At 37.4% G+C, this 22,049-nt stretch overlaps 1 protein-coding gene and 1 pseudogene across 10 annotated transcripts in view; both read right to left on the minus strand.

Annotated features, from left to right (window-relative positions):
- MED13L (mediator complex subunit 13L) overlaps nt 1-22,049 on the minus strand; it is a 278,051-nt gene that overhangs the window by 151,843 nt on the left and 104,159 nt on the right. The window lies entirely within an intron of this gene.
- Nucleotides 717-9,529, minus strand: LOC118678557 (annotated as a pseudogene).

Here is a 22,049-nt window from a genome sequence, read left to right on the forward strand (position 1 = left end):
GTAGAGGAATCACAACTGAACAAAACTAGATCTGACTTCTGGTAGGTCCTACAGTTTTTCTTCTTCTTCTTCCCACACTTCTCTATTTTACTACATGAGCAGCCTGTTTCCAAATTCCCAAGGTGCATCCATAAAACATAGCACTTTACCCTGCAACACTCACCCTTTCTGTAAGCACTGCCTCAACTGGAATCCAAATCTAAGCCTCCCCCTCTCCTCCTGCCTGTAGGACTTTTAATGCAAAGGCTCAATCTAAATAAGAGTATAAATAGGATGCCCTGGCCAGGCACTCAGGTAAAGCGTCATCCCGATACGCCAAGATTGTGGATTCTATCCCCCATCAGGGTCAGGGCACATGAAAGAATCAACCAGTGAATGTATAAATATGTGCACCAACAAATTGATGTCTCTGTCTCTCTGTCTCTGTCTCTCTCTCTCTTCTTCCCTCCCCGACTCCTCTCTCATTTTAAATAAAAATTTAAAAGAGAAAAAAAGAAATACAAGCTCCTAACAATCTGGGACTTCCTATGTGTGGAGAAGAGCTAGAACCAGCATAGCTATAGATCAAGTTGATACTACAACTCTACTTTAAAACAAACAAACAACAACAACAACAAAAAACTGGCCTTAACAGGCTCCAGGATCACAGTGACTAATTTGAGGCCTCTGGATACAGACAGGCTCTCAACATTACAGCTCACCAGTTTGACACAGTCTTTTTTTTTTCCTTTTTTTTTTTTGAGCACAAATGTTTTAAATCTCTAAAATAAACATTTTTAAGAAGAGTTATCTGTAGTTCAAAGCTCACTTCTATGAGGTGTTAACATCCATCACCCTTTTACAAGATATAAAATTAAGGAAGGATACCTCCAGAAGCTACCTAAACATTTCGGCTAACGGTTAAGATAAAGTTAAGGGTGTTTTCACACAGAAATCCAAAGAGGACAATGAGAATGAAACAAGTTCCACACGGTCATTCAAATCTTGGTAAAGGAACTAGAGTGGAAGTCCAAACTGGTGAGCAAGTGGGAAAAGAAAAGAAATCATGGTTCAAACAAATCACATGAGGAAACCCAGTATAAATGCTGACTTTGGCATTATCTAGGTAACCCCTATTTTTTTGTCACAGATGATTCTAATAATAGTCCTATTGTTGCAAACCAGTCCAAATCCTATCAAGCTAAAAAGAAGTCCCTCAAAGACTTGTTGGGTGTAGGTGGTAACCCATGTCCTCCCACACCAAGAGACATCAGTTCTGGCAAGAAAGTTCCAACGTGCCTTCATGGTGCTGTTGATAGGATGGCTTAGGCCAAGCACGCCCCAGTGATGTTCTGTAGGCTGAGATAAAGGTGGGAGGAGAGCAGGCCTTATTACTCAATCAACCTCTTGCCCTTGAAGTGCGATGGTAGAAGACCTGCCAAGTGGCTAGTCCAATGACACAGAACATTGAAAAGATGCTGAAGTATAGGACCCGAGTGTTTGTTGCTTCACTGGTATCGCGCATCTCCTCCTCTTGCTTTTTCATGTAGGCAAAATCATTAACGATAGATTCTGATACGTCTTCTAGGCATCGTAGCCTCATCTCTAAAGGTTTGAGCTTCTCAACTTTTGCAATCTCTTCCTAATTTTTCGCCTCCACTCCATGCTTCATGTCTAGGATCACGAGTTGGTCAGGTAACCGCCCTGTTCCCTTGCTCTCAAAACACACTTCGAACATGTCATAATCTACAGTGGTAAAGGCAAATTTCCCCTTGGTTGCATCCTCCTTGGAGTAAAGAATATGGCCAACAGATCTGTGATCTTGAGGTGGGTGCCCCCAGATTGGCCGGTGATCTTGTATGTGCCGGTCACTAGCAGGCCTTGTGTATCTCCTCGCGGAGGCACTTGAGGGAGTTGATGGGCAGATGGAAGGAGATGGCAGGCCCACGTGACTCACCTCTGCCTACCAGTGGCGCAGGCGCTGTTTTGGAGACGGACAGAGCCTACTTTCCATAGACGGCTGTCACAACATCTCCTATCTTAAATGATCTTTTTACATTGTGATATCGTCAGTCTCCTCTCAAGTGGTAGGTCTATGTCCCCTCCCCTGAATCCAGGTGGCTCTTTGGAACTGCCTCAACAAACAAAATTTGGCCAAAGTGACGGTGTCAAAGCTCCAGATACTGTCAGTCTCCACATCCTGCCTCTTGGAAGACTCATTTTTAGAATCCAACCACTGAGCCGGAGAGGCCCCCTGTGGTTGTTCTGGCCAACTGTCTCAGCTGAGGTCCCAGCCAACAGCCAGCATCAACAATGACCAGCTATGGGAGTAAAACAACCAGCTCCCGAGGAGATCAGGCCTAGCCACAGAGTCCCTCCCAGGTGTGGAGTCTTTCCAGAGGATCCCCTAGACTCCTGGAGCACAAACTGGTAGTCCCTCTTGCTGCTGTGCCTGAAGTTCTGACCCCGCCTCCCAAGTCTATGGGCATGATAAAAAAGCTGGGTTTTTTTTGCAACTAAGGAACTCATCCAGTACCACCATTGTCCCAGATAGAAGAGACTCAGTACCTCATTCACAAAACAAAACCATTATAATACTTCACACTAATTTTGCTATAAAACAATCAGAATGATTCATCTTTGGGTGATAAACCATTAAGTTAGAAGTGGTATATTACAATAAAAAAGACTGAATTTTAAAGTTACATGATTTCATTACTAAGTACAACATAAACAAAGATATATAGAGATTCAGTGAAATGAAATAATTTATAATTTATAACATACATATCAATACAGGAAATTTTATGAGAAATATAACAGAAAGGCTACTACTAATACAAACTGGATATGTGGCTTTAATTCACATAGTATTTATTCATCCTGCAAGTATTTACTGCGTCTCTATAATGAGCTAGGCACTACTCTAGAGCTAAAAATTTAGCAGTGAAGGGAAAAGATCCCTATTTTCATAAAACTTGCATTTCAATTGAGGGGCAGATAAAAAACAATTTTATTTTATAAAATTATTCCAATCCATGGTAAATGCTATGAAGTCAATAAAACTATTGCTTGAAGGTCAATGGAGGCAGAATTATGATGTTATTTTATATAACATGATATGACAGTTTTAAAACAAGACTCTAAATTTTTCGGCACTCCTCCCATTGAGAGGAGCATCTGTATCTCCCCCTTGAGGCTAGGATTTGTGACTGTTTCATCCAGTAAGTAGGGTGAAAGTGAAGTCATGTAATCTCTAACAGAGATAAAATACAATCATGCAGCTTCTACTTTGTTCACTGGTACACCTGCTCTAGAAGTCCTGATGTATTGAGTCTGACTACCCTGAGGCCTCTATGCTGAAAGGAAGCCCAGACAACATAGAAAGGCTACTTACCGGGACTCCACTCAGCACTCCCAGCTGAGCCCAGCCCTAGGGCCATCTGAGCCCTGAAGTCAGACAGATTAGTAAAGAAGCCGCCAGATGAGTCTAGTACTCAACCATTCAATTGTTCTAGTTCCCCCAGCTGAGGTTTCAGAAATCATGGTGCAGAGACAAACAATATCAGTAAACATTAAAAAAAAAAAAATGGTTGTCATTTATGCCACCAAGTGTGGGGTGGCTTGTTGCATAGCGGGTGATAACAGGAAGACACTACAAGGAGGTAGCATTTGTTCTGAGACCTAATGCTATCAAACAGCCAGGCTCAGGAGGACATGAGAGAAAAGCTGACCAAAAAGGGAGAAGAGCAAATACAGTCCTTAAAGCAGGAAGGGACTTGGAGGTATAAGTCGATCAGATGGCTAAAACCAGATGATGCGGAGTTTTGTATGCCTTGATGAGTCACTTAGAAATTATTTTCACGGTATAAGAAAGCCTCTGTAATGCTTTAAGTAGGGCAGTTTTTCAAAGATCCCTTTGGCTGCTGTGTGTTTCTTGATGTTAAATGAGGAAACAGAACTAAATGCTATGGTTCCTTTCTATCAGTGCAAAGACTCAGTGTTCCTCAAACTGGGTCTCTAGAAAATCCTTAAGCTATCCAAAACACTTGCATCCTGTATCTTCACAAAAGTAAGTATTCTTTTAAAATTAAAGATAATTTGGGTTCATCAGAATGACCTTAAAACTGAAAGCCACTGCAAATTTCAGTGTGTTTCCCCCACAGACTTAGTATATACTAGTTTACATGATAAATTCCCATCAAATGAGGGCCAAATGACGCTATAGTAAGCTGTGTGAAAGAAAGTTTTACAGCAGTTCAAACAGGAGAAAATGGTGAAAGAACTGAGTCATCACACCATCCAGTAGAGCAGGCAGGGAAAAATTAAACAAATCTGTTTCAAAGCAGACAGGACCAAATTCTTGCTATGAGCAGAAAGTTTCATTCAAGTAAATATCAGGTAGCATAAAATACTATGTTGTAAATCTGCATTTTTATTGCTTATATCATTTTGACAGTTATATTTCACCTACAAAATTGCTTGTTTTATAATTATTTATGCTATAAGCATAAGGCATTTATTCCAAATTAGTAGTGTCCAAGTCTCTAAAATCTATCTATACTAGTATATATAAAAGCCCAGCGATCAGAACGGCGGAACAAACAGAACAACCAGAATGGCCGGTTGCAATGATGTGCACTCTGGCAGCCAACCAGCCTGATCTGGGCCTGGTCGGCCCCCCGCTCCCTGGCTGGCCCTGCCCCCCGATTGGTCCCCACACCCCAATCTGGGGCAGGGACAGCCGGTCAACCACCCATGGCCCCTTCCCCCAGATGGCCCCATTGGGGTGGGCCAGTGGGACCCCACCCATGCATGAATTCGTGCACTGGGCCTCTAGTGTTTATATAATAAAATGTTTTCATTAACAATGGTGAATATAAATTGGTGACTTTCACATCATACAATTTTAACACATTATACGTACATTTTTATCAACATTTTGTTTTTCTTAGTAAACTTAAGATACCAACTGACCTATGTCAATTACTTTAAATTAGCGTAAACAGAATATAACTGAGGTAACTAACCAAAAGTAAGTTATTTTGAAACAATTCTGTATTTTACGGCATAGTCTTCACCTTCCAATTTTGTCTTTAGTTGTGGAAATCTTTTTCACTCTTTAAAATCTAATTTGAGTGCCATCTCTGTAAATGAATACCCCAAACCATTTGAGCCCGGATTCCTTTGAAAATCTCTTATACTGCCAGATATTGTCTCTACCATTTCTAGGCAAGCTGGCAGACATTGTTAGCTATTTTGTGTGTTCTTGTCACCAAGATGGCTGGTGATGAGATGACAATGGTGATGGTGGTGTGATGGTGACAATGGCAGCAGCTATCATTTACCTACTGATGATTAAAGTTCCAAGTACAAAATGCACTCTCCCTAACAATCTCTATTTTAGAGATACAGAAATTGAGGTAACAGGTTTTATGTAATTTTTCAAGGCCAAAAAGCAAACAAATGAGCTAGATATTTAAAAAAACTGGTATTTTTTATAATACTTGTGTTAATGAAAGCATGGGCCTTTGAAAACTCAAGAATCACAGGGAGTATAAAAGTTCCACAGAAATTCTCAGGCACGCCAAATTACATTAAAATGTGAAGGAGATGGGATTGAAAATTTACTGACAAGCTTCCCAAGTATATTCTTACTTAGAGGCTCAGTGCGCGATTGAAATCGCATGAGGTGGCACTCGGCGAGGGGCCGGGACCCATGTAGCACCGGCTGCTGCATTGTGTCCACTGGGGCGGGGGCAGGCGCTCCTGTGTGCTGTGTCTCCACTCTGGCCGCCCCAGCCCAGCCTCCCCATGGCCGCTGGGGTGGGGCAGCTCCTCCTGAGCGGTGGGCTGTGATGTTCGGCTAATTAGCATATTCCCTGTTTATACAGAGAGACTATATATGTTGAAGATTGAGGAAACAACACACTGCACCCAATGCTATTCTGACTCCATCGAGATTACATTTTTTTGAGAATAAGAACAATCTAATTTATATAGCTCTTCTTTATCTAAAGAATATAGTATTATACCTTGAAAAATAGTAAGAGCTTAATATAAGTTGCCATATTTTTACACTGACATAAAGAAAAAATAAGCCATTTAAATTTTATAGTAGTTAAAATCTTAAAAGGTTTAATTACTCCACAAAATAAATTTTATAAAACATAGTCCCCATTCTATAGGTATTTACAGCTTAGTCATAAGAAGCAATGATAATTTCCATGGTTTTCAAGGGATTATTTTATATACACATATCAGAGTTTGTTGATGATGTTAGGGATACAGACTAGAGAACAGGATAGAGAATGGGATAATAACATGGAAGGCTGGAAGGGAAAAGACTATAAAGTGAAAGAACCAAAGACCTCTTGGGTGGTCCCTGGAATTCTCTCTCAATGCCTATTCTGCAAGAGAAGCAGAGGCTAAGCTGGAATGCTCCCAAAGCTGCAGCATCTTGTTACTGGTTCCACCTAGCCCTAGAGTTTTATGTCTCAGTGAGGTGGGTGGTGAATTACGTTACTGTCTTTCCATACCAGATATTCTGTTTGTGGCCATCAGAATAAATCTGGGGAAGCTCAATTAACACGTATCTAAACCTTGGTCAAGTCATAATACCTTAAAAAAAAAATCTGCCATACTGTGATCTACCAGATAATTGTAAGCAAAGGTTACAAACTGGAATTGAAAGGTGTGAAAGTTTTATTCTGTAGCATTTTTTTAAAAATTCTGTTTGGGTTTTTTTTTTAATCAATGTAGTTCTGAGACATTACAGTTCAAGGTATTTTAAGATAACCAAAATCTCTGCCTTGGGATTTTTTTTAGTATCTAAAATAAAAAGTGCTTGTGTTTTCAAATCAAACCACATTTAAGTGCCTATTTGAAAAGAAAATGCTGAAATTCAGAGCAATTAACACATTTGGTTTATGGAGGACACCACAAAACCATAACATCACTGAAGAATATTTCTGTATTCTCTGAATCCACAATGATTACCAGCTTAGTTGTAACAAAGGGATCCAGAAAAGGATGGACTGTAGATGAGACACTGGGTTTTCATTTAAAAAAAACAACAAACAAACAAACAAAACCCCCAGAAAATGCAATGATATGCCAAGCCTTCACACTGTTAACCAAAGGCCTTTTGAATCAAGAGCATTATAAAGCATGTTTCTCAAACTTTATGCCAATATTTCAAACTTTGAAGAAAGGGGGCTTTATGTAGTGCCCAATATCTTAGTGATTATGTAAACTAAAAGATAAAGCAAACAGTGACTCAATAAAGATTAATAATAACTTGGTAGGTTTTCCAAATTATAGTGAGCAGGAAATAATGTAATGCATCATAATGCAGATTCTTCCCCCCCCCCCGACCCCCCCGAAGAAGGATATCACAATCTCCATAGAAAACCTTGCTTTTCAGAGGTCAGTATTATAATCCCACCAAGAGGGTCCCAGTTTATAAGTGAAATAGTTTGTCATTTGAAGTCAAAGCTAAAATGTTTTGTTATGCTTACTTTTTTCCAAGAAAAAAGATTTTTAAAAAAATGATAAATGACTCTTCTACAATTACCATTAAAATGTTATTTTGCTTAGTATCTTCCCAATCTGACTTAAGGCTCCTTAAGGGTAAAGACATGTCTTTTATTTCTTTTATTTCATACAGTACTTAGCACAAAATGATATGCTTGCTGAGTATTTACTAGATGAATAGATGGGTGTGAATTGTTCCAGTTTCAAAGCAGACAGGACCTTTAAAACAATTTTTATAACTCAGCTAAGAACAAAAATACCATAAAAAAACCCTGCATAAAATAAAAAGCAATCTCGCTCCTATTTTCCAGCATGCTCTATCCTCATCCTACTTTATTTTCCTCCAAGCGCTTACCACCATCTGACTTACTACATATTTGTCTATCTCTCCTCACTCCTTCCCCCACTAGAATGTAAGCTTAATGAAGGCAATGATTTGCCTGCTTTGTTTGAAGACTACATCCCCAGTACCCAGAACATTTCCTGGGACACATTAAACATTCATTAAGTATCTGTTACAACCATCTTCAGAATTTATTAACGATGCTCTTATTTCTTTTAGCATCATCTTCAGAGCTCTAGTTTCACATTAACAAATGAGGAAGTCTTAAAGCTATATGTGCATGTAAACAAAAATCATTTCATCCCTCATAAATATTGCTATCTTGGAAGTGGAGAAGGACATGTTTGAGATAGCAAGCCATCACAGTCATGTCTAACCACAAAAAAAAAAAAAAAAAAAGAACACAGAAGAGCAGATAATTATTAAAAATGGTCTGAAACCATAATCCTCAATAACAAGTGACCATCGCTAAAGTTAAATGTCTTGCAATAGCAGAGATCCAACTCAGTACTGACTTGGAAACTATCACATTACTAACACTATTCCTACATTTTAACTTATTTTGAATAGTTTTTAACTACTGTTATTCATATGCAGCAAAGAAAAAGGGGGCTAAAATGATAGTCATCACATTTTAATCAAATTACTTTTTAAATGTTCACCTTTCTGTTCGACTTTAAATTTCATATCCACGGGGTCTGCATCTGTTGTCCTGTTTATTATCTTCAACTACTAAGTATTTCATTATTTGCTTACTTTTTTAAAACCTGTCCCATACCCATTAGAACATAACCATAAAGGCAGAGAGATGAAGGGACTGAGCACAATAAATAAATATTTGTTGAACTGAATTCAATACAGAGATCAAGATACCAGTAAAAGTAATCTTCAATCTACAACCTTATTTCTAGACAATTCAATTACCATATTAAATATCCATACCAGAAACCTAATATGAAGGCAATTAAATAAGCTTTAATTAACCTGTTAACACTGTTTCAAACCAATATTAAAGCTATGCATAACTAGTTATTGTAATTATATAAATGAATGGTTATAAACATTAGGTGGCAGTAGCAGTACATTGCATTATAATCCTGAACTTGATTTTGTATACTCATATGTAAAAATCTGACACATAAGGGGAGTTACACAAATAATCTCAAATATAAAATGTGCAAAAGGAACTGAAAATGTAACTATTCCTTCGAATCTAGATTTTTCAAATTATTTCTATAATAACTGAGCACTATCAGAAAGTATGGCAATTTCTATAAACATATTCAAATTTTTGCCTTATACTTGCAATCTCACATACCACACATCCAAGTTTGCCAGCTCTTACCTTCAAAATACTATCTACAATATGACCAGTTCTTACCATCCTCACCACTCCCACCACCACCAGAGTTTTCCTGGATCACTATAACAACAGCTTCCCTGGTTCTGGGCCTTCCCCACTCCTTCCCACTCCCAACACAGTCTACCCTCCACACAGTAGCTAGGATGAGCCTTTAAAAAAGTTACGTCACCTCATCCCTTTGCTCAGAACCCTTCAATGCTTCCCAACTCAGAGAAAAGTTCTGTCTTTAACACCCTTTGTGAACTGACTCCCGTATATCCTACCCCAACTTCAGCCATCCTCTTCCCCACACTCACTCCACTCGACATAGTCCACCATCAGGTCAACAAGCACTCTCCACCTCAAGGGCCTTTGCATCTGCTGTTCTCTCTTTCTGATATGCTCTTCTGAAAGTTATCCATCCACATGGTTTTCCCCATATCTTCTTCAGGTCTCTGCTCAAATGCCACCTTGCTTCATTTTTCTCCATGACACTAAGCAACATCTGACATACTTGATTTTATGTGTTTATTTCTTTACCATCTCCCCTACCCCCTACTAAAAATTAAAGTCCACAACAACTAAGATTTTAGTATCTTTTCTTCTCTATTTTATTCCCAGTGCCTAGTAAGTAGTGGCAGTTAAATATTTGTCAGTAAATGACTCCTATTATCAAACAAGCACACAGCAATAGTTTTATAGCTATTTCTTACTCAAGATAAAAGACTACATTAAAAGTTCAAGACTACTGTTGATTTCTTGATTATTTTTAAGTTCAAGTAGGCACAATTCATGTGTGTGTGTATGTGTGTACAAAAATAAAGTGACACTTTTATAATACCTACATTTTATAGCAATGTGAATTGAAGCCAAATATATTACACTGGCCATCATGTTAGAATGATATATTTTTTAAATTAGAACTATTTTTACAGTGTCTTTAGAGAACAGAATTGCAAGCAGTCAAGCTCTTCCTTATGCTTAGATCAAGCAAGTAAATTCAAAACTGCCTATTTTTTATCTTATCTACTGACAAGCTTTGTGGGTTCAGGCTCTGTTGGCTTCAGAGTAAAAAAGAATTACAGGTTTGCTCTCCGCCAAGTGACTCTATAATCGGTGCTGATTGCTTAATTTTGAGCTACATAAGTAGCTAACCACTGATTATGAAATGCCCAGATTTATTTTATTTTCCTTACTGTTTACACACTGTAGAATAAACATTTTGGCAAAAGATGGAAATACCAAAGAACCTCAGGAAACTTTCCAAATATAGTATGCCTCTAAAATTCTCACATGTCCTCTGTCAGGATGATCAGTCTTATGATTAACCTCCTAGAAAGTGATTTAGCATCTAAATTAAACACACATGTGATAAAGCCATCTCTGATCACTGACACCTCTGTTTTTAAATGCTCACCAAGGATATGTTTTTTGATATTAAAGAGGGAGGAAGGGAGAAAGGGAAGAAGGGAGGGAGGGAGTGAAGGAGAGAGGGAGGGAGGAACAATCAACTGGCTGGCACAACCTAGGTATGTGCCCTGACCAGGATTATAACCTGCAACCTTTCTGGTGTATGTATGGACGACACTCCAACTAAGCCACCGGGCTAGAGCAACTGTAACTTCTTAATTGTAAAATGTGGCAAGAGCATTTTTTTCACATAGCATACTTGTACATGTTCCCCCCCAAAAAAGTTACAAAATTGCTTGGAAAAGGTTCTTGTTTTTGTTTTGCCTGTATTGTCTGTTTTTGTTCTGGAAGTGGGGGAGCAGAACACAAAGAGAAATTTTAGAATTTACCCAACGCTGAGTATTTTTCTTCCTCTCTTGGTGTCAAATTAAATGAGGCCATGTGCTACTTTGCCACATCAATGTACACAGAAAATTATACCACATTTAATGCATATAACAAATGAAATACAACACAATATTATTTCTTGGTCACAAATTAACTAAAAAGAAGCAATGATCACCAGAGCCATGGAAATTTAAGCATACCCTTGCTTCTTTAAAGTTGGCTTAGACAGATCTCAACTACAAATGGGTTGTGTTCCAACATTATTTGTAAATCACTGACTTGGAATTCAAAACTTTGTTCTCTTACAGAAATGTTAAATATACCAGTTAGGTTTCCATCTTGCCCATAACAGTTGATAGTACCTTAATTTACACTTCCACTTGGAACTAACTCACCTCCATTATTCTTATCTGAGACCTCCCTTCTTCTAAAATGTTTCAATTAAATTATGCATTAATTGATTTTGTGGTCTAAGCTAGAGATATATAACCACCATGCTTGCTATCTATTTCTATAAAATAAGCAAACTGCAGGGGATTGAAGAGGCAAGAAAAGAAGAGAAACCGAGAATACTTTCTTCATGTCTCTGAACCCTGATGCATTCATAAACAACATATTAGAAGTTGGACAAATATTAAAGTTACAAATACTAAAAAATGTAAAATGAGTATACAAAATCTATTTCCAAGCACAAAGAAAATCATAGCAATTTTTACCATTATAAAAACAGGTTATGGATTAGCTAAAAGAGACCACACACATACATACACCTCCTTCAGATTCCCAATTATTTAGCCAGCACTACAGAACTTAATAAAAGCCAGGTGGCTACACAGAGCCACAGAATAGGCACATATGCAGCGTATCTTTGCTTGCCTTTTTCTTCTCCCTTGGGTTCCATATGCCACACACAAGAAAGGGTCCTGACTAAGATGAGAAATTCTTGCTATTCTACTGTTCCAAATGTTTAACTCACCATTTATGAAATACTCACACCATGACTCATTTAAATTAATGTCTGACAATAGACACTCCTGATTCTTAAATCTAACTCAGCATCAACAAGGCCACATCCTCACCTAGGGTGAGAAAGAAAAGTTGGTGCTCAATTATTCCTGAAAAACCCTGTCTCCAGCCCTCAGCTCCCAACATCCAACACTAAGAGTAATTTCAGATTCCTTTTCTGAAATTCTTCATGTTTCTAACACAGTTTGGTTTGAGGATCTTTAACCAAAATCTATTTTCACACACAAAAATCTTTTAATAAGAGAACTTACCCCAAAACATGGAATTTTTGCTCAAAGCATTCTCAATAGATATCCTCTATGTTAATAGTTAATCAATTTGGCTAATGTAACTAACTAGAGGTCCAGTGCACGGATTCGTATACTGGTGGGGTCCCTCACCTGGCCTGTGCCCTCTCACAATCCGGGGATGTCGGATAGCCGGTTTCAGCCCGATCCCCACAGGCCTGATCGAGACAACAGGGAGCCTGATCCTGTGCATTGAGCATCTGTCCCCTGGTGGTCAGTGCACATCACAGCAACCAATCAACCGGTCGTTTGATTGCTTAGGTTTTTATATATATAGATAATTCACCTGCTGTACTTTTTACTATGAATTCACTATGAGTAGCCACTATAAATGAATCATATTTAAAGCTGCAGCTACTTCATGGAGAGACATTTAAGGATTAACTGAGATAATATCTAAAGGTACCTAAAACAGTAAATGTTCTATAAAAGATTCTGATAGTCTGTGCACATAAGCAGTTAGCCTGTGGCATGCTAATAAATCTCAGATATTTAATTATTTTCTATCTAATAGACAACATCTATGCTATGCCACTTCAAACTGCACTTCACAGCATCACTGCAGTGTTTCTGCCATGTGGTTGCCCCACTTAATTCATCCCATTACACTTACGAAGGTCATTACATGAATCTGTGTCTAACAACATAGCACGGCAGAGCACTCTGTTGTCAGTACACTAACTTCATATTATGATCCCATTATCTTCCTAAGGTCATTTAAATAAAATTGGTTTATCAACCTCATGTATAGATCAACAAATTAATACCTGTCTGATACAAGGACTCCTGACACTTAATCACTAAGTATCCTTTAAGAAAGGATACATATGAAGATTTGCTACAAAGCTTTCCTTATCACAGGCTGAAAAACAACTTAAGGTGGATTTTCTGGAGCTGAGTCCCAAGGCAGCTGGATGCTTGGCCTAGCTCACCTTTGAGTTCCCTTCCAGTCCTGAGATTCTTCTATGTTCTCTCCTGTTGCTATTTGGTTTTCAGAGTAAATAGCATATAGTAGTTCCTGAGTAACTGCTTAGAATACTTTATCAATTATTGAGGGAAAAGTTCTTAAGTTCCCAACACAATAGTAACAAGTTTTAAGAGCAGGTTCCAGATTCTCTGCAATAGCTAAACAATTCAACAAATAAGAAAAAATGTACTCTTTCCTATTTGTGACAAGTTTTTAAAATGCCAGCAAGAAAATTACTTTAAATGTTGATAAAAATTACTTTAAATAGCACCCACTCATGAAGAGTGGCCATAGTCTAAAAGTATACACAAAAAGTACCAAATATTTGCCTATTACAACAAAGACATAGAGAAATAAGAAAAATAATACACCCTGGATCCATGCCGTCAGAGACAGTAAGACATATATCCATTTAACTAATATTCAACAACTATTTACTATGCAAACTCTGTGCTTAATTTGAAAGCTTGTACTATAGAAAAAAGAGTGGCTAATGCAATATAATATACAAGGTTTTGACAAAAATGAAATGGTAGTGAGTCAAAAAGTTATCAAAAACAGCTTTTTCTTTTCCTACTACAAACGCAAAGAATAGTCTGTTTCTAAAGCCCTAATATCATGTATCATTTCACATACTAAAAGCAGCACCTCACTTCACTATAGTTGTCAAATTTGGCAACATTTAGTTGTTACAAGTCATTTGTTTTCATTCATGCATATGTATGCATATACCTATACACACCTCTTCATTTATTTAATTACATGAAAGTTAAGGAAAGAAAATAGTATTTTAAAAAATCAAGTTTATTTCTTTAATTTCAGTGTACTAGTAACTCTCAAATCTCCCCTTAACAATTATCCTATATAATAAAAGAGTAATATGCAAATCGACCAAACAGCCAACAGCAGAACGACCATTCAGACGACCATCTGGACGACCATCCGGGACCACACTATGACACCCATTGGCACCAGGCCAGCCGAGGTGGGTGTGATGAGATTGGTCGGGGGCCCAGCTATTGCCCCATGATCACGCCAGCAAAGGGAGGCCCAAGCCACCAACCAGTTGCCTGCTGGAGGCCAGAGGGAAGCCCAGGTTTCAGGTGCCAGAGGGAAGCCAGTGCCCGCAGCCAAGGGAAGGAAGGCCTACTCCTGCACGAATTTCGTGCATCAGCCTCTAGTATTTGTTTCATTAAAGAACCACTAAATATGTTTTTATGGAACTATGCAATAAAATTATTTACATAATGTGTTGCTGGTGAAGCTTTATAAGTGTGAATTACATTTCTCTCCTATAAAGTGAGGAGCTATTACAGGTCGCTCAAAAAGAAAAAAAGGGAATCAAGTCTGAAAAACTCTATGCCAACAGCAAAGAAATGCTTTACGTGGTGATCAAATAAAGATAACATCAGCAAAGACGTGATGTAACAGGCTGACAATCTATACCAAAAACTCGTTTGCTTATTTATGCCTGTCCACTAAGTTGCTCTACATTTCTAACTAAAACCACCCTGAATTTAAAAAATAATAAAAGTAGCTTATTTTTATTTTGTTATCTTGGGGAGAGGAGAGTAAAAGGAAGAGGAAGTACTAGAGTTAAATGCACCTTCTGGAGAAAATAGAGAAGTGGATACAGTGTCTACCCAATCAATACCACATTTTGAAATCTTTTACTCCTCTTCAGTATCCCATATAAATTTGTTCCCTATTACTGTCTTTGATCCATTCTTCTCACAATTTCCCAAGTTATCTTACTAAAACACAGCTCTGATCATGTCATTCCTTTGTGTAAAAACTTTTACTACCTAAAAATCAAGTTCAATGATCTTAGAACTGGGTTTTTTTTGCCCCACCTATTTAAGTTTTCTCTGTGTACTTCCTTCTGTCTGTACATTCTCACCCGCTAGTAATTCATTTTAGAGAATTTGAATATACCCTATACATTCATATCTTTGCTCATACACTGTACCATGTACATGAAACAGAACATCCTGCTCTTGTCTCTGCTCACTAATATGCTATGTGTTCAATAAAATTTCCCTCATATCCCTCCAAGTGAAATTCATTTCTCTTTCCTGACTTCTCAAGGCATTCTTGATTATGTTTGTATACAAAACTTGTCACATTTTGTCATATATGATAATCAACTATATACAATAAAGTCTTACACCCCAATAGATCAAAGGCTTATCAGAAGGAGCTGCCAAGAGTTCCACAATCATGGCTTACTGTTAAATACACCTCCCATACACAACCCTAAAAAAAAAGTCCACATTATTTAGATAATCGAGAAATATGTTTGGTTTACCTGTGATTCTATCTGTGCCGCATGCTTCCATGTTTTAGCTTTTTAACTATCATTTGACAAAGAGAGGTAGCTTTATAAAGAAGAGCCCAGGCTATGTCCAAAAAGTCAAATGGTTTGTGACTGAACAAATAAGCAACTTAAAGATCAGTATCTGGTATTTGTGATACAAGTTTCAACATGCCAAATCTTCCAAAAATATTTAACCAGACCTTGAAAAACAAGTAAAAATTTGAATCAGGAAATAGAGAGATTAAGGAGAGATGGAAGAACAAAGATGACCTGAGCAGAGGATACAACATGAATGAAGGCACAGAGAAAACAGCAGTGAGAGGGGCTTGGCTAAGAGATGAGTGAGTGGGGAATGTTAAGTTCCTTTCCTATGTCTCCTGTTGGCAATAAGAAAAAAATGGTAAATAGTTGATAAAATACCATTGGAAGGAGCAAGGGTGGAGAGGAGGGGAGGGGAGGGGAGAAAGGCAGAAGGGATAGGGAAGGGAATGGGGGAGAGAGGGAGGGAGGGAGGAAGGAAGGGAAGAGGGAAAACAGTTCTTTCATTTTGGCCTCTGATCATTACATTTTTAAAACGGACTGTAGTAGTGACAAAAATAAATGCACTCATTTCCCTTGAATTGGATATATACCCTCCCCCCAAAAAAACCCCTATTTGTATTTAATAAATGTGCCTGTGGAGAGACTTAGCTGTTAAAAAAAAAAGGGGGGGGGGGCTCAAACTGCTAATGTCTTTGCAAAGATTTAATTGGAATCAGAGCTGACGTTGAGATCGCTGCTGTACCAGTATGGCCCTAAGCCAAACCTCTTTTTCTGGCTGACCATGCAGGTGTGTCACCGGACATTAACTTCACACCACATGCAACAAGCCTCCAAGTGTCTAGTCCTCTTGTGTCTGCCTAAGGCCAGATCCTACCTTCACTACAGTAGAGCCCACTTATCAACATACTCAGATTATTACGACAAAGTCTTGGAAAGAAATCCAAAAAGGCAAAAATAAGGTGATTTCTAGTCTTCTTATTAACATCTAGATATTGACTTCATTTAGTAAACCACACTTGTATAAGGAGTGAGGTGAGAAAGCCTGAATTCACCAGGCTGGCATTCAAACCTCACATGACCAGACCCAAGCATCCAGCCTGGTCTCTTCTCCTGCTCCTCCTTTCATGCACCTCTCCTCTTCAGCTAAATTTCACTGACTGCTCCCCACAGAAGCTTCACTGATGCTCAAAATCATGTATTATTTCTCTGACCTTCCACAAAACTAAAGCACACTGCTCTCACATTCAGCATTTCCTAACTTTTACTATTAACTGTTTACAGGACTCTAAAGCCAGGAAGATAGTGAAAACATGCTTTATATATGGGCACTTAAAGAACAGTGGAAATATATAAGCTTGGAAATTAGATAGGTCTGGATTTGAAACCCAGACCTGCTGTTTCCAGGCTGTATACTCTTAGGCAGGTCTTTAACTCTCTCAATCCAAGTTTCTTCTTTTGTAAATGCAATTTATATCACTACGAATGCTCTAAGGATTAGAGCTAGTACATGTAAAGCATCCGGTACTACCCTAGGCCAATAGTAGAAACTCAATGTATGGCAGTCATTATTGTATTTCAACTTTATTCCGCCTCCACCCCACTCCCCACAGGTCCATTGTATTACCTTACTGTTTAAAAAAGAGAGAGAGAAAACTAAAGTTATGGAGAATAAAGTAGGCTCATAATTTAAATTTCATTTTAATAGGCTTACTGTGACCAGAATCACTGGGCTGGGGGAAATTAGTTATAACCTTGTTTGTTATTCAAAAGAAATATGTATAAAGCCTTCATGAAGAAGCCAATTTTCATTTATAACTGGTTAAGAGGTCAGGAATGTCTGCCCTGGCCAGTGTGGCTCAGTTGGTTGGACGTCACCTTGTACCCCAAATGGTCAGGGCATATGCCCAGATTACAGGTTCCCTCTCCCTCTCTCCCTAAAATTAATGAAAATATTTTCTAAAAGAGATCAGACATGTCTTGTTACTACAGAAATGTCAGAATTGTTAAATGCTTTAAATGAAAATGTTTTGTGCACCAGGCCTCTAGAAACTAAATAAAATGTGTGATCAGAGCAGTGTGATTATATAAGATACATGCTGAAATAAAAAATGTTAGGACTTGTTTTAAAACTTTTAAGAAAAAAATGTATAAGGCAAACATGACGAAACATTTTCTTTTTATTTATAATTTTTCATTTTAGAAAGAGGAATGAAAGAAAAGAGACACTGATCAGTTGCCTCCAGCATGAGCCCCAAACGAGCCCCAACCGGGCATCAAACCTGCAATCTAGGTATGTGCCTGACAAGGAATCGAACCTGATTTCTTTTGATATATAGGCCGATGCTCCAACCAGCTGAGCCACACTGGCCAGGACAAAACATTAACTTTTAAATATAGGTGAACAGTAAGTGTGTTGGGTGTCCAGCATAATTTCTATCTAGCTTTTCATATATTTCAAATTTTTTATTATAAAAGATAAAAAGGCCCAGCCAGCATGGTTCAGTGGCCTATGAACCAGGAGGTCACAGTTCAATTCCCAGTTAGGGTACATGCAGGGGGCTGCGGGCTTGATCCCCAGTGGGGGGCTTGCTGAAGGCAGTCTATCAATGATTCTCTTTCATCATTGATCTCTCTCTCTCTCTTCCTTCCTCTGAAATCAATAAAGAGGGAAGGCGGAGGGGGGGATGGGAAGTAATCAACCAAGAACCTTGTATGCATGTAAGCATGGCCCATGGCCACAACAATGGGACAATGAGGGCCTGGGGTGGGGGGTGGAGAGTGGGGTGGCTAGAGGGGGTCAATGGGGGGGAAAGGGGGACATGTGTAATACTTTCAACAATGAAAAATTATTAAAAAAATTTTTTTAAGATAAAAAGAGCCCTAACTATTTTGGTTCAGTGGATAGGGCATTGGCCTGTAGAGTGAAGGGTCCTGGGTTCGATTCCAGTCAAGGGCATGTACAGCGGTTGCAAGCTCGATCCCTGACCGTAGTCAGGGTGCGTGTGGGAGCAACCAATCAATGTGTCTCATTTACATCAATGTTTCTCTGTCTCTCCCCCTCCCTTCCACTCTCTCTAAAAAAAATCAATGGAAAAATATCCTCAGGTGAGGATTAATTAAAAAAAAAAAAAAGATAAAAAGAATTCTTAAAACTGAAAAAAACTTGAGTCTGTGAGACTTGAATTACAGTCCGAGTTAGGTCATGTATTGTATAGATATAGATAAGTTACTAAACCACTGTGAATCTTAACTCTTCATTTGTTTTTTAAAAAAATGACAATAACACAAAGATCAAAGAGTTGTTCAAAGATTATATTAGTATAGAACACAATTAGGACAGTGATATCACACAGTAATTACACAACATATGTTACCTATTATTAATATTCCTGCTGAAAGAAGGAATAACCTGGTTAAAGAGTCTTATGTTCTCTCTGTACACAGAGCTTACTGCTGTGAGGGAGAGGAGGAATCTGGAAGAAAAGATCAACCACCTTTCTCCAATACCACATTTGCCAAGAGACCATGGTAGTACTAAAAGCCACAAAATGGAACAAAGGAAGGAGGAAGCTAAAGTGTCACCTCTATCAGCAAGAGAAGTCCCAGCATGTTCTGTGACAGGTAGCTACCACAAATCCCCATCTCCACCACCACCACCACAAATAAGTGACAGAAAAGAGCAATTTCCACAATAACAATAATTTGATATGTCATTAATAACAAAAATCTGTTGTTAATAACAAATAATCTATTGTACTGTTTAATACAATGAAGAATTAAAGCTAAGAGTTATGAACACTTAAAGGCCAAAAGCAAGTTAAAACCACTCTCCCAGAAGAAATAATGGTCAGTATTCCAACGGAAGGCAAATGTTTCTTCATAAAAGAAACAGACTAGAAACAGAAAACATCTGCTACTATTTTACTCATTTCCCTCACTGCAGGGAATTTTGTAACTAAACAAAAAAAACTAACAAATATCCAAAGAGTATATTCAGCTTAACTCTTCCCTTTGTGCCTAGAATACACTTGTTCAAAAACACGTTGAAGGCTTACTTACACCATGTTCTCACAGGTTCTTCCCTTCCCCAAGGTTGAGAACATTCAGATAAAAAGGAACAACCCCTTCATTAAAAATAGAAAACAGAAAACCTAATAGATATACGTATATCAATGTCAGTGAAAGGGAAACCAAATAATAGTAGACATAACAACAAGAAGAAAAGTCGTAGCTGTCCAAAGCTTTGTTCTTGTAGCAGCAGCAGAAATAGTTGATGATATTTAACAACAGCTTGTACTTAAGAGTGTTCTATGAGCTAAATGCTGTGCTAAGTGATTTCTATGTGTTAACTCATATGATCCTCAATTCAATAAAGCATTATGACTCTGATTCCTCAGTTTTCAAACAAAGAAAATGAAGTTTAGTGGTTTGCCAAAAGTCATACAGCGCACCCAGGAGAGATGGAATCTGAACCCAAGTCTGACTCCAAAACCCATGCTGTTCATTACTAACCTACAACCCTCTCTCGAGTGGATCCCTACAGTGGCTATAGGCCTGGACCTAGGATTCTGGTATTACCAAGGCCAACTAGTGGCATTAACAATAATAAAAAAAACTGTCAAATGCTAATTCTAGTCAGTATACTTTTAGGAGAAAACTCTTTTTTTTTTTTTCCAGTGTCGTCAGTTCAAACTCACCTTATTGAAATGACTCATTCTCTGAGGGTTTCAGATAATTAAAATTTACTATACTGAGGAATGGAAAATTTGTGCAGTACTACTAGTTCAATAAAATTATGGATAAAGTACCAACATTGCATAAAAATACACACACTTGTAACTTTTACATTTTAAAATCTATTTAAAAATAGTCATGTAATTACAACCAAAGAAAATAAGTACTCAACTTTTACAAGTAATATTTTTTTGGGGGAAAAAAACTGTTCCAGGCTCTGAATACTTCCAAATCCCATATTTATTTTAAATTAATTAAATTTAATGAAGGAAGGCCAATATGCTAGACAGAACAAACATACCACAGTTCAGTCACAATACGTACATTTCATATTTGCTCATGAAAATGTTCACAGGCTGACAATTTTTTTTTTTTTTTTTTTTTTAGGAGAAATCTTTTTTTTCAGAGCCTATTAGTACTGTGGGTGGTGCTGAGGCTCATTTAACCAAAAGAGTAGCATTTAGCCACACAATTGTCTTAAACCAGTATCTGGCTCACACTTATTTATACCCAAGATTTACAAAAAAACAATCAAACTTGAAACTGTTGACACATTATCCTTTACTGCTTCTAGTCAGAGAATTTTTTTGTCCTTCAAAACACTAAAACATAAATTTATTGATTCTCAGTTCCAAGTATTCATTCTTTCATTTTAATAAAATGATCAGATATGTAATGATTATATATTTTATTAAAATAATAAGGTAATAAGTAGAAATTAAAATACCATTTCCATCACTGTACATATAAATTTATATTCCAATTATTTCTTATTCAACTGAATAGAGGAAATTTTTCTGCACATCAATTATTCCATGTTTCTATAGACAATTCACTTTAGAATGGTTTTCCTTAAATCTTTTCTTATAATAAGCATTTTTCATCAATTTTATTGCAAACAATTGTCATGATTTTATTTCTCAAAAAAAGTGAAATTCTTTAAGTTTGTATTACTATTGGCAATACGTTAAAGTTCAAGTTCATCAACTGTAATTACTTTTGCAGTGGTACTATATGATAAACATTCTCCAGCAAAAGTATAACTTGCAATTTTTCACTGAAGCATATATTATACATAATACATGAGTACATCCATTAAGATACCTCTTTTTTTTACTCAAAATTAACAAATAAAAGAATACTGAATTAAAGACAGCACAATATAAATGTTGAAGAGCTTCCAATTACTGAGAAAAAGTTTTAATAGTCCAAAATTAAGTTCAAAACATCTGACAAGGGAAAAATAATGTTCATTCCAAGTCAAACATAAGTGGTAAGATAAGGAAAGGATGCTAGCAATGCAACCCAGGTTTCCAAGTACCAGCCTTCCCCCTTATAAATGAGTATCAAAACATCAAAAGTATAAAGAACAATTACACGTGTATGCATAAGAAATAATAGGCCAAGTAAGTCAGATTTGATGTATTTAAATGAATGTATATTAACTCTTGAGAATCTGAAAGGAAAAAATAACGATAATATATGATACACTCTAAAAGAGTATGTTCATAAAAGATTTAACATTTGCAAATACAAAGGAACATTTAACACTAACAAAATGGTAGATATATATTAAAGATGAATGGTACAATGACAAGAGGAATTGTCATGTGACTAGCATTTTGAAAATATTGATAACTAGATATTGATAACCAGCGGGGTCCCTCGGCCTGGCCTGC

This window comes from Myotis myotis, unplaced genomic scaffold, assembly GCF_014108235.1.
Source record: "Myotis myotis isolate mMyoMyo1 unplaced genomic scaffold, mMyoMyo1.p scaffold_m19_p_20, whole genome shotgun sequence".
Lineage (NCBI taxonomy): Eukaryota > Metazoa > Chordata > Mammalia > Chiroptera > Vespertilionidae > Myotis > Myotis myotis.